Below are 12,173 nucleotides of genomic sequence, written 5' to 3' on the forward strand. Positions count from 1 at the left end.
AGGACCCGGAAAACACGATCCGAGACATCACTTACCCTTGCACCTGGGAGGCAACATACCAAACGTGAGTCTCTCTCGCTCCCACAAAATCTCCTATCTGTGCCCCTGACTATTGAGTCCCCAATTACTAATGTTCTACTTCTTTGCCCCCTTCCCTTCTGAGCAACAGGGACAGACTCCGTGCCAGAGGCCCATACCCCATGGCTTACCCCTGGTAATTCGTCCCCCCCCACAAGTATCCAAAATGGTATACTTGTTACTCAGGGGAACGACCGCAGGGGATCCCTGCACTGAGTGCTTCTTCCCAGTCCCTCTTACAGTTACCCATCTATCTCCAGTCTTTGGTGTAACTACTTCCCTGAAGCTCCCATATATGACCCCCTCTGCCTCCCGAATGATCCGAAGTTCATCCAGCTCAAGCTCCAGGTCCCTAACATGGTTTTTGAGGAGCTGGAGTTGGGTGCACTTCCCACAGATGAAATCAGCAGGGACACTGACGGCGTCCCTCACCTCAAACATTCTGCAGGAGGAGCATTGTACTGCCTTCCCTGATATCACCTCTAGATGATTTACAACAATTGTAATGGGCAATGCTGAGACTACACCTGAAGTAATATTTGCAGTCTGGCTATATAAGGATGGAAGGATTTGCTCTGGAGTGAGTGCAACGGCGGATTCTCAGACTGCTTCCAGGGATGGCAGAACTGTCATATGAGGAGAGCCTAAATCGGTTAGGATTATATTCATTAGAGTTTTAAAGTGTGAGAGAGCAGAGCATAGAAACATTCACAATCTGACAAGATTAGAGAGTGCAGATTGTGAATGAATGTTTCTGGTGGAAGGCGTCTCCAGATATATGGGCCATAATTTGATGTTAAGGGGTAAACCTTTTAAGACACAGAAGAAGAAGAATGTCTTCACACAGACTGTGGTGAATCTGTGAAGTTCACTACCACAGAACGTAGCGCAGGCCGAAATGTTGCCTAATTTCAAGATGGAATTCGATATAATTTTTGGGGCGAAAGGAATCGGGGATATGAGGGGAAGAAAGAATCAGGGTATGGCACTTTTTAATAAGCAATGGTCATAATGAATGTTGGAGCAGGCTTCAAGGGCCGAATTATCTCCTTCTGGTTCTATTCTTAATGTTTCTATGTTTGGAGATGTAACGGCTTTGGGAACACATATTGCGAAACAGAAAAAAAATATAAAAGCAAAACTCCTGACGGCATTATCAGTCAGCATTGTCTGTGGTCAGACGTTCTGTACGGATAATTCCAAGACATTACGCAGACATAGTCATTCTGACCGTCTTCGTTAATCTAACATTTATTTTATTTGGGTCTGCTTAATTTCGTTCTACACTATTGGTCTCCTAGTTTGATTTCACCGAAAGCTTTACTTCAAGTACCAAATTTCCGAAAGGAAAATCCGTAAAAAGGGCATATATACGGCACCTTCATCTTTACGTTTAATTGTTCTTTCTATATATATATAAAAGGAAAGTAAAGAAATATTATTGTTTTATATTCAATTTGATTCAAAGTCGCTATGTCAATATTATCAAAACTGTTAAGGACATTGGGCCATATTCTTTTTATTTGATGGAGCTATATTTGTTTTCGATAGATATGAAATTGTGTGTTTACCTGTCTTCAAAATTTGGAATACACAATTCATTTGATTTCTCCAAGGTCTTGGCCAACCCAACTGCGCTGTACATCTTTGTATTCTTGGGGCAAAAACCAGGCAAACATGGGGAGAATGTGCAAACCCAAACAGTTAGTGAAATTATGTATTTTCCATTGATTTTCTGAAAACAAAACTGCCTTGAAAATATGGGAAAATTTTCGTCACTCATGTTTAATACTTTAGACTCCGACTCTAATTTAATTTCCACTTCATGCGGAGGAAAATTACATTAATTGGAGCTTTGAATTCACACTCAACCCTGTTCGCAAAGAATTAAGGTGAAATTAGATGCTTTTACCAGAACGATGTGCAACGAATATCTGCTGTTAATGTTCATCGCCTTTCGAAAAGACACGGGCGAAATAAGCACAACGAGTAGTTCAGGGGTGGACGCGTCCTACATAATTCTGAAAGATCAAATTCTAAACATGTTTGGGACAGATTTATCATGGTTATCTATCCCAACATACTGAAAAACGCTGGCGAGATTTCACAACCTTCCTTTTTCAACCTATGACATTGGCAAAAAAGTGTTTTCAATACGGTCAAACGGCCTTCGTGGATATTATGATTCACAAAGTGTCTGTCTGGTTTCGAGAATTATTCGTTACAGCTCAATGTTCTCCAAACGACCCAAAATGTACTTGCTTCCTTGAAATACAAAATGTGCAACTGGTGTGGGAAAGATATTGTGTTAAACTCTGCCAATATCGAAGCATATTTTTCAAATCTCGGTCAGTTCTTTGCAATTCGGTTCTCTGTCAAAATAGTTTAATCTAATCTCGTAACATTTAATCTCATAATCTTTACTGTCACTAGTAGGCTTATATTACCACTGCAATAATGTTAGTGTAGAAAGCCTCCAGTCGCCACATCCTGGCGCCTGTTCGAGCTCGCAGAGGTAGAAATCAGAATGTCGAAATTACATAACAGCTCATATTTCGGGACTTGTGTGAGGAAATCGGAGATCCCGTCGTCAAGCCACGCAGTCACAGGGAAAACACTCCGCACAGACAGTGCCCCAGTCGTGAAGAGAAACTGGACACTGGCGCTGTGAAGCAACGATGCTAACCACTGTAGGTACTAGGTAACAATACCAACAGACACTGCACATTGCTATGAATTAGTATTGTAAGCGGGCAATGAGTCGGTCGAGCGTATATTTAACCAGTGACGGCAGCTGAACCATCTGCAGTTGCACCATTCTCTGTACTCTAAAACCCGTATTGAAGGACAAATGCTTAAACAAATGCTCCATCCGAGATCAAAGGTCCTATTCACTTTATATTCACGTTCCAACTTCATTTTGAGTGCACGGCGATTTCGCGCATTGCATTGTGGAATTAATTGCTTTACTTATAGTTAAGTATTTTGGGATTTTCCCCATTCGGAAAGCACCGGGATTAGCACTGTTGCTTCACAGATTGAAGGTTCAAGGTTCGATTGCCAGCTTGGGTCATATTCTGTGTGGAGTATGCGTCTACTCCTCCTGTCTGCGTGCGTTTCAGACGGGTGCTCCGGTTTCGTCCCACAAGTCGCGATAGATGTTCTGATAGTTAATTTGGAAATTCTGAATTATCTCACTGAATAGCCGAACAGGCGCCGGAATATAGCGACTCGGGGCATTTCACAGTAAGTTATTTACAATGTTAATGCCAGCCTCCATATGACAGTGAAGATTATTGCTGTTATTACCTACAATAACGCTATTATTCCAGGTTAACAAACAGATAACGTTTATGCTTTCCGTTGCTTTGAGTAAGAACCATGAACTTTCCATCATGCCTTTCCTGTATGAACTTCTCACACTCTGATGGTACAATTCCGGCACACAGATTCGTCGCCCCAATGTTAAATTATACGTTTAAGAATGGTTGTCAAAACATTACATAGTAAGTAATCTGTCCGTGACCTGTTCAACAACGACCATTCCACCATGTAATAGTGTAATCTTGTTCTTGTCATTTATACTGCTGGTTGCGGTTAAGTAGTAATAACTATCGCCACAGAAGTATAGTCCTGCGAAAGTGATCAACCAATAATCTCAAACTGGCTCTTTCAAAATATTGGATTCCTGGTTTTAAAAATGCTCTTTTGTTTAATTTTCAGAAAGACACGAGCAAGCACATCCGTCTGTGATTAACTATACGATATCTGAATTTGCAGTTGCCCCAAGGACAGTTCATGAAATAGGGAAATGATTCAGGGACATGCCATTCGGACAACTAATGCATAGCGAAGCTTACGTTCCACTGCTGTGTCCTGCGATGTTTTCTTACACAAATTAGACAGAGTGAGCATCCTTTTTCTGCCTCCCAAAATGTGACGTCACGTTCCTGATGAAGCCAGCTACAATATTGCGTGTACTACAGATGAACAGCAATACGCATTAAACTGCTTCGCCTAACACTATAACAAAGAAACGTCAGCAGGCGGGGCAAATGATTATTTTCACTGCAGCAAATTTAATTCCCTGAACATATTTCCCATGATCTGCATGGATATATCAGCACCCGATAGATTGCAGCAGTTGAAAAAGGCGGCGAACCATAACCATAACCATGATAGTAATGAATTGTCAAGCTTGCAGGAGGCGCCGACATCTGCTCACGGAGCAGAATGAATTTTACACTTTAGCGCCCCAGTCCTTTGGAATGAAGTACGTAATCGCATGCATTACTCAATCTGTGTTTCGAACAACATTGGTGTTGTTAGGTATAGCTTCCAAGTCTTGAAATTAGACCCTGAAGCACAATTTACTGTTCGTTGCATTTAGATTCTGTTGTACACTTATGCCTTTCGCTCACCTTGACTTCCACCTTGAAGGGTAAAGTTCACTCCTTCTCAAGTTTCCAAATTACAATTAACTGCGCAGATCATTATTTCACAAATAAATTATCAATTCTAAAGCGTTTAATCAACTCATCCTAAAAATGTGTTTCCTTGCGCACCATGAAACTACTCCGTGGTTTTATAGCATTCCATAATTTGTGTTCTGTGCTCTTCATTCCAATGTCCAAATCCTCAATGCAAATCTTGAGCAAAATTGGTTCCAGAAACAAATCATTGAGGCCTATTCAATGCTAGACAATTTGGCCGTGTTCTCGCTCCGCTTACTTCAAAAAAAGAACGCTTTGTTCTATTACCACTTATCCGCTGCCAACAGATTATCTGAACATATGTATGAACATTTTGTATTACACCTCATCCAAGATCGATTAAAATCCAGAATAAATTAAATAAATAGTAGTTATTGCACACTCTCTATTTTACTTCCCAGAAAAAAGGAAAATGTCTGGTCAAGGACGATTTATCCCTTTGAAATCAATGATGCATTTTCATTAATAATTTTATCTTTGACATAGGTTATTCTCGTTGGAATTTAGAAGGATGAGGGGGGATCTTATGGAAACATTTAAAATTATGAAGGGAATAGATAGGATAGATGCGGGCAGGTTGTTTCCACTGGCGGGTGACAGCAGAACTAGGGGGCATAGCCTCAAAATAAGGGGAAGTAGATTTAGGACTGAGTTTAGGAGGAACTTCTTCACCCAAAGGGTTGTGAATCTATGGAATTCCTTGCCCAGTGAAGCAGTTGAGGCTCCTTCATTACATGTTTTTAAGGTAAAGATAGATAGTTTTTTGAAGAATAAAGGGATTAAGGGTTATGGTGTTCGGGCCGGAAAGTGGAGCTGAGTCCACAAAAGATCAGCCATGATCTAATTGAATGGCGGAGCAGGCTCGAGGGGCCAGATGGCCTACTCCTGCTCCTAGTTCTTATGTTCTTATGTTCATATTCCAAAAAATACTAAACAAGGCGTTCAATGCTTTCCTGCACATGTACAATTTGACATCGTCAAACATGGTTGGTCAAAGTGCAGAAGAGTTACAGTCATAGGGGACTCTATAGTCAGGGGCACAGATAGGCGCTTCAGTGGACGTGATGCAGATTCCAGGATGTTGTCTTTCTGGTGCAAGGGTCCAGGATGTCTCAGAACGGGTAGCAGACATCCTGAAGAAGTTGGACCACAAAATCATGTCAACTTTAGACAGATTGGATAGCAAGAAGCTTTTCCCAGAGTTGGGGGCTCAATTACGAGGCGTCACGAGTTCAAGGTGAGGGGGAAAAGCTTAAGGGAGATATGCGTTAAAGTTATTTACACAGAGCGTAGTGCGTGCCTGGAACACATTTCCGGCGGAGGTGGTAGAGGCGGGCACAATAGCGTAATTTAAGATCTATCCAGACAGATACATGAATGGGCAGTCAGCAGAGGGATCCAGATCCTTAGAAAATAGGCGACAATTTTAGATAGAGGATCTGGATGGGCGCAGGCTTGGAGGGCCGAAGGGCCGGTTCCTGTGCTGTAATTTTTCTTTGTTCTTTGTTCTCTATGTACTGCGGGAGGAGAACACATATTGCAGCGAGTCTATATGCGTAGATATCAGGAAATAGAAGGGTACAGTCACAGTGTTGGGAGTTTACTACAATCCTAGCAACAGCCAGCGGGAGACAGAGGAGCAGATATGTAGACAGATTTTGGAAAGGAGTAAAAGCAACAGGGTATTGTGATGGGAGACTTTAACTTCCACAATATTGACTGGGACTCACTTAGTGCGGAGAGACTTAACATGGCAGAGTTTGTAAGGAGCATACAGTCTGGCGTAAAACAATATGTAGACAGTCTATCAAGGGAAGGGGCTATACTGGACTTGGAATGGGACAATGAGCCCGGCCAGGTGGTCGAAGTGACAGTCGGGAAGCATTTCGAGAACAGTGACCTCAATTCAGTAAGTTTCAAAGTGTTGGTTGACAAGGATAGGAGTTGACCTAGGGTGAATGTTCTTATTTTGGGGAAGGGTAACTAACAATTTAGGAGGGGACAGAAGAACCGAGATTGAGGGCAGGTATTTGAGGGTACATCAACATCTGACATGTTGGAGGCTTTCAAATGTCAGTTGAAAGGAAATCAGGACCTGCATGTTCCTGTGAGGAAGAAGGTTACATATGGCAAATTTCGGGAACTTTGGATAACGAGAAATATTGTAGGTCTCGTCAAATAGAAAAAAGGAGGCATTTGTCAGGGCTAGAATGCTCGATCAGAGGACACCTGAATTTAATATATGGAATGTAGGAACGAACTTAAGAAAGGAGTTAGGAGGGCTAAAAGAGGTCACGAAAAGTCATTAGCAAGCAGGGTTAAGGAGCGTGATGGAAAATCCTTACATGAAAAGCAAGAGGGTAGACAGGGAAAGGGTTTTCCAACTGAAGGACAGGGGGCCGGTTGTATATGTGGAGCCAGAGGAAATGGGCAAGGTACCAAATGAATACATTGCATCAGTATTCACCAAAGAGAAGGTATTGGAGGATGTTGACTCTGAAGAAGGGTGTGTAGATAGCCTGGGTCACACTGAGATCCAGGAAGCCGCAGTGTTGGGCGTCTGGAAATATATTAAGGTGGTAAGTCCCCAGGGCCTAGTGGGAGCTACCGCAGAATATTAAGGAGACAAGAGAGGAAAGTGCTGAGGTCTTGACAAAAATATTTGGATCCTCATAATTCTCAGCTGATGTCCCGGAGGACTGGATAATAGCCAATGTTTTTCCTTTGTCGAAGAAGGGTAGCAAAGATAATCCAGGGAACTACAGATGAGGCTTAGGTCAGTGGTAGGGACATTACTGGAGATAATTTTTCGAGACAGGATCTGTTCCCAGTTAGAAGCAAATTGACGTCTTAGCGAGAGGTAGCACGGTTTTGTGAAGGGGACGTCGTGTCTCAATAACTTCATACAGTTTTTCGAGGAGGTCAAAAATGATTGCTGGAAGTAGGGCAGTGGATTTTGTCTATATGGACTTTAGTAAGGCCATTGACAAGGTGCCTCATGGCAGACTGGTACAAAAGGTGAAATCACACGGGATCAGAGTTGAGCTGGCAAGATGGATACAGAACTGGCCAGGTCATAGAAGGCAGAGAATGGCAATGGAAGGGTGCTTTTCTGATTGGTGGACTGTGACTAGTGGTGTTCTGCATGGATCATTGCTGGGACGTTCGCTCTTCGGAGTATATGTAAATGATTTGTAAGAAAATGCAACTGGTAGATTAGTACGTTTGCCGACCACACACAGTTTGGTGGAATTTCAGACAGCGATGAGGATTGTCCGAGGATACAGCAGGATTTAGATCATTTGGGGACATAGGCGGAGAGACGGCAGATGGAGTTTAATCCGGCCAAATGTGAGGTAATTCATTTTGGAAGGTCTAATAAAGATTGGGTATATACAGCGAATGTTAGAAATCTCAAGAGTATTGGCAGTGAGAAATATCGAGGTGTATATCTCCACAGGTAACTGAAAGAGGCAACACAAGTTGAGAAGATTGTCAAGAAGGCATACGGCATGCTTGCCTTCATTGGCCGTGGCATTGAGTAATAAAATTGGCAAGTCATGTTGCAGCTGTTTATAACCTGAATTTGGCCACACTTGTCGAAAAGTGTTCAATTCTGGTCGCCACACTACCAGAAGGATAGACATAGACATAGAACATAGAACAGTACAGCACAGAACAGGCCCTTCAGCCCTCGATGTTGTGCCGAGCAATGATCACCCTACTCAAACCCACGTATCCACCCTATACCCGTAACCCAACAACCCCCCCTTAACCTTACATTTTTAGAACACTACGGGCAATTTAGCATGGCCAATCCACCTAACCCGCACATCTTTGGACTGTGGGAGGAAACCGGAGCACCCGGAGGAAACCCACGCACACACGGGGAGAACGTGCAGACTCCGCACAGACAGTGACCCAGCCGGGAATCGAACCTGGGACCCTGGAGCTGTGAAGCATTTATGCTAACCACCATGCTACCGTGCTGCCCCAAAGGATGTGGAGACTTTAGAGCGGGTGCAGACGATCTTTACCTGGATGCTGCCTGTTATGGAGGGCATTAGTTATAAGGTGATGTTGAATACACTCCGTTTGTTCTCACTGGAACGAGGGAGGTTCAGGAACGACATCATCGAGGTCTACAAAATTGAGGGCAAAGACAAGTGGGTCGTCAGAGACTTTTTCCCAGGGCAGAGAGGTCAATAACTAGGGGGAATAGGTTTAAGGTTTAAGATGCAAGGGGAAAGGTTAAGAGGAGAGTTTCGAGGCAGTTTTTGTTTTTCACAGATGCAAGTGGGTGCCTGGAACTCATTGCCGGAGGACGTGGTGCAAGCAGGAACCAGAGTGACGTTTAAGGGCAACTTGAAAAATACCTGAATAGGATGGGAATGGAGTGATCTGGAACCCGGAAACATTACCTTTTTCTGAGCATTTGTTTAATTGTTACCGCTATCCCAATGTCTTCAATACACTCCTATCCGACGCTGTTGAGAACTCGCGACTGTTTATCGTATGAAATTTATGTAACGCTCAATTATTCTCATACATCTTTTATGCTTATTGACGCCATATTAATTTATTTTGCTCACTGTGTCCGATGATTGATTTTATATAAAAATGAGGATGATAAAAAAAATTCCGTGATACCTGCTGATTCCTGGAGCTTGGTCAACTTCTTGATCGCTGTCAGGATATATGAAGAGACCGTGACAAATTCTCTGCTCATTGAGGTGCATATGGAAAGAAAATGGGGAAAACACGGCATAAGTTGAGACTTCCTGCAAAAACTTGACCTACCGGTAATACAAATCAAGGAGCCCTGGACTCAAAATTGTGAATCGTGATGTAGAGGTACAATTGGACAGAAAGTTCAGGGTGTTGGTCAGAACGCAGTTGATGAGCATACAGTAAATCCGTGAATGGGTAACCACCTAGCTGCATAAGAGAAACAGGCATGTAGTTTTTGTGCTAACTGAGTGTAGCTTGCTTGCCAAAAAAAAAATCAATTTCGATACTGTTAATGTCATTGATTTCTCGACGACGTGCACCCAGTGAAATGCACATGCAATTTGAGTGTGAAAGTTTCTTCGGGTCGGCGGACAAATAGTGACACAGAATTTTACAATCATTTGTTCAGGAAGCCATTTTTGTAACAGTGGACGTAAAACATGATGGCGGCCTGTCTCTCTTTTGCAATGCTGAATCATACACGAGTGAGACTGGCGATTAATTATTCTGTTGTGGGAGAATAAGCAGCGACAGATTGTGTTCAGCATTTCAGCTGATGCATATTTATTAAATTGGATGGGGTCCTGAAAGGGGATTTTCGGTATGTTGGTCAGGAACATAAAATGCAAGAGCTCAAAAGTGGTATCCCTAGGTTTGTGCTGAGTGGCACATGATGATCAACACATGAAGAGAAACATGGGTTTCAACAGTTATTTGGAGAATTGCTGCAAGTGGTGGTGTCTTTGGTTTCTGCATATTTGGGAACATTCCGAAATTCGTTGGACCAGTAAATGATGGACACCTTGGCCTGACGAGCATTATTCTTGTGAAACAAATTTGCCATTTCTCTTTGGGAGTAATGTGTTGCCTTAACAAGTGGATGGCAACAGCGGGATAGCTAAATTCAGATGAACGTAATATTGGTAACGGTAAAGTAGAAACATAACAAGATCAATTGAAAAGGAGTCAAACGCGAGCATCAATTCAACTTAGAGTGCGGAATGAAGCTACAGTCGAAATTAAATACGGTCAACCATTGAACATTCCTTGATGGAATATTGGTATCGCAGGCTGGGACATAATTTTTTTCTATTTATTAAATTAGACAAACCAAAAATGTTTTTCCAAATTAAGGGCCAATATAACATGGCCAATCCACCTAACCTGCATTTCTCTGGGTTGTGGGTCTGTAATCCAGGCACACAGTGACCCAAGGCATGGATTCGAATCCAGGTCCTCAGTGGCGTAGACAGCAGTGCTAACCATTGTGCCACATGTCTACCTTCGCTGGGAGAGCATTTATTGCACATCCCTGAGTGGATACATAGTCAAACACGTTTTCGTTTTTTATTTAGAGAACCCAATTATTTGTTTTGCAATTAAGGGACAATTTAGCGTGACCTATCCAACTAGCCTAGACACCTTTGGGTTGTGGGGGCGAACCACACGCAAGCACGGGGAGAATGTGGAAACTCCACATGGACCGTGTACCAGTGCCCGGAGAAATCCTGGGAGCTCCGCGACGTGAGGCAGCAAGGCGAACGGACTGCGCCACCGTTCTGGTTGTTCAACACCTTTCTGAGCATCTTAAGATACACAAATTCCAGCCACGCGAGGGCTACACATTTCCTTACCTATTTAAAAGATAATATTGTGTGATAATCGACAATAGCTTTTTGGTCATCAGGAATATTTTAATTGCAGTTGATTAGTGAATGCAAATTTTACCATCCGCCGTTGCAAGATTGAAACCCTGGACTCCAGAATATTGTCCTGCGCCTCTGGATTCAGAGTCCAGCGAAAATCGCACAATGTTCCTGCGTTGCTCAAATCTATATTGATGTATTAACTGTCACTGAAAAACTATAAAATTACGTAACCAGGGTTCGAGCAAACTTCGAATGAACTGATCACATGGGGGATTAAAAGGGGCCAGTTGCGTCTCTAGATTCCCGTTCAATCTGGATAGACACATAAATGGGCATGGGCGGGGTGTGTGGAACTTTGTCTGAAGTGAAGCCGATATAAATTAAATGAGCTGAAGTGAACATTAAAAGAATATATAAAAAATTATAGCTGAAGAAAATAATTAGCTTGTATTGTTCATAATTTAACCTTACAATGAACAGATTTTGTCAGGGTAAATGTCACACAATCGAATGTTCGATCTTAGCAAACAATTAGACGGGAATTTGTAGGCAGTGAATTTTACCAATTGAGCATTTCCTAAAGTTGTTTAATCGAAAAAAAAGAATAAGGTAAAAGGTGGCAAAGCCCAAAGCGTTGTAAAAAATGTCTATGCATACTTTCACACGACTGGAACAGTAAGAAGATGCAGTACATTTCAGACCTGGGACAGTCAGAAGTTGAATAGCACTTTTTGAAATGAAATTAAATGGAAATCGCTTATTGTCAGACATTTGGGAACGGCAACCTGGAAGACCGGTTTTGGGTCTTAGAATTGCAAGAAATGGAAAAATATAAAAATCCCTGGAACGGTACATCATCAGAAAAGGTCCTTCGGATCTCCAAGCCTGCGCCGCCCATGTTGCCCATCCATCCAGAAACATTCGACACTTCCAGGGTCCATATCCCTCCATTCTCGTTGCATTCCTGTATTTGTCAAGAAGGCCCTAAAACGTTACTCTCGTACTTGCTTCCACCACCTCGTCCGGCAACCCGTGTAAAGCACCTGCACACCTTTGTCTATAAAACGTCCCTTTCACATCTCCTGTAAACATTTCCCTTCCCATGTTAAATCTCTGGCACCTATTAATTGATCATTCCACACAGATAATAAGCTTCTACCTCGCCACTCATCATTTTGTTCACATCCATCAGACCAATCCATCCTTCCGACGATCCACTGAG

The 12,173-nt window shown here is 42.5% G+C and overlaps 1 long non-coding RNA gene across 1 annotated transcript in view; it reads right to left on the bottom strand.

Moving 5' to 3' along the window:
• Positions 1-9,230: 9,230 nt before the first annotated feature.
• Positions 9,231-12,173, bottom strand: part of LOC119974925 — a 68,375-nt gene continuing 65,432 nt past the window's right edge. The window contains exon 3 of the long non-coding RNA XR_005462607.1: positions 9,231-9,257. This is a non-coding gene — a long non-coding RNA (uncharacterized LOC119974925). The remainder of the gene's footprint in view (positions 9,258-12,173) is intronic.

Source organism: Scyliorhinus canicula, chromosome 12 (genome assembly GCF_902713615.1).
Source record: "Scyliorhinus canicula chromosome 12, sScyCan1.1, whole genome shotgun sequence".
In the NCBI taxonomy this organism is placed as follows: domain Eukaryota; kingdom Metazoa; phylum Chordata; class Chondrichthyes; order Carcharhiniformes; family Scyliorhinidae; genus Scyliorhinus; species Scyliorhinus canicula.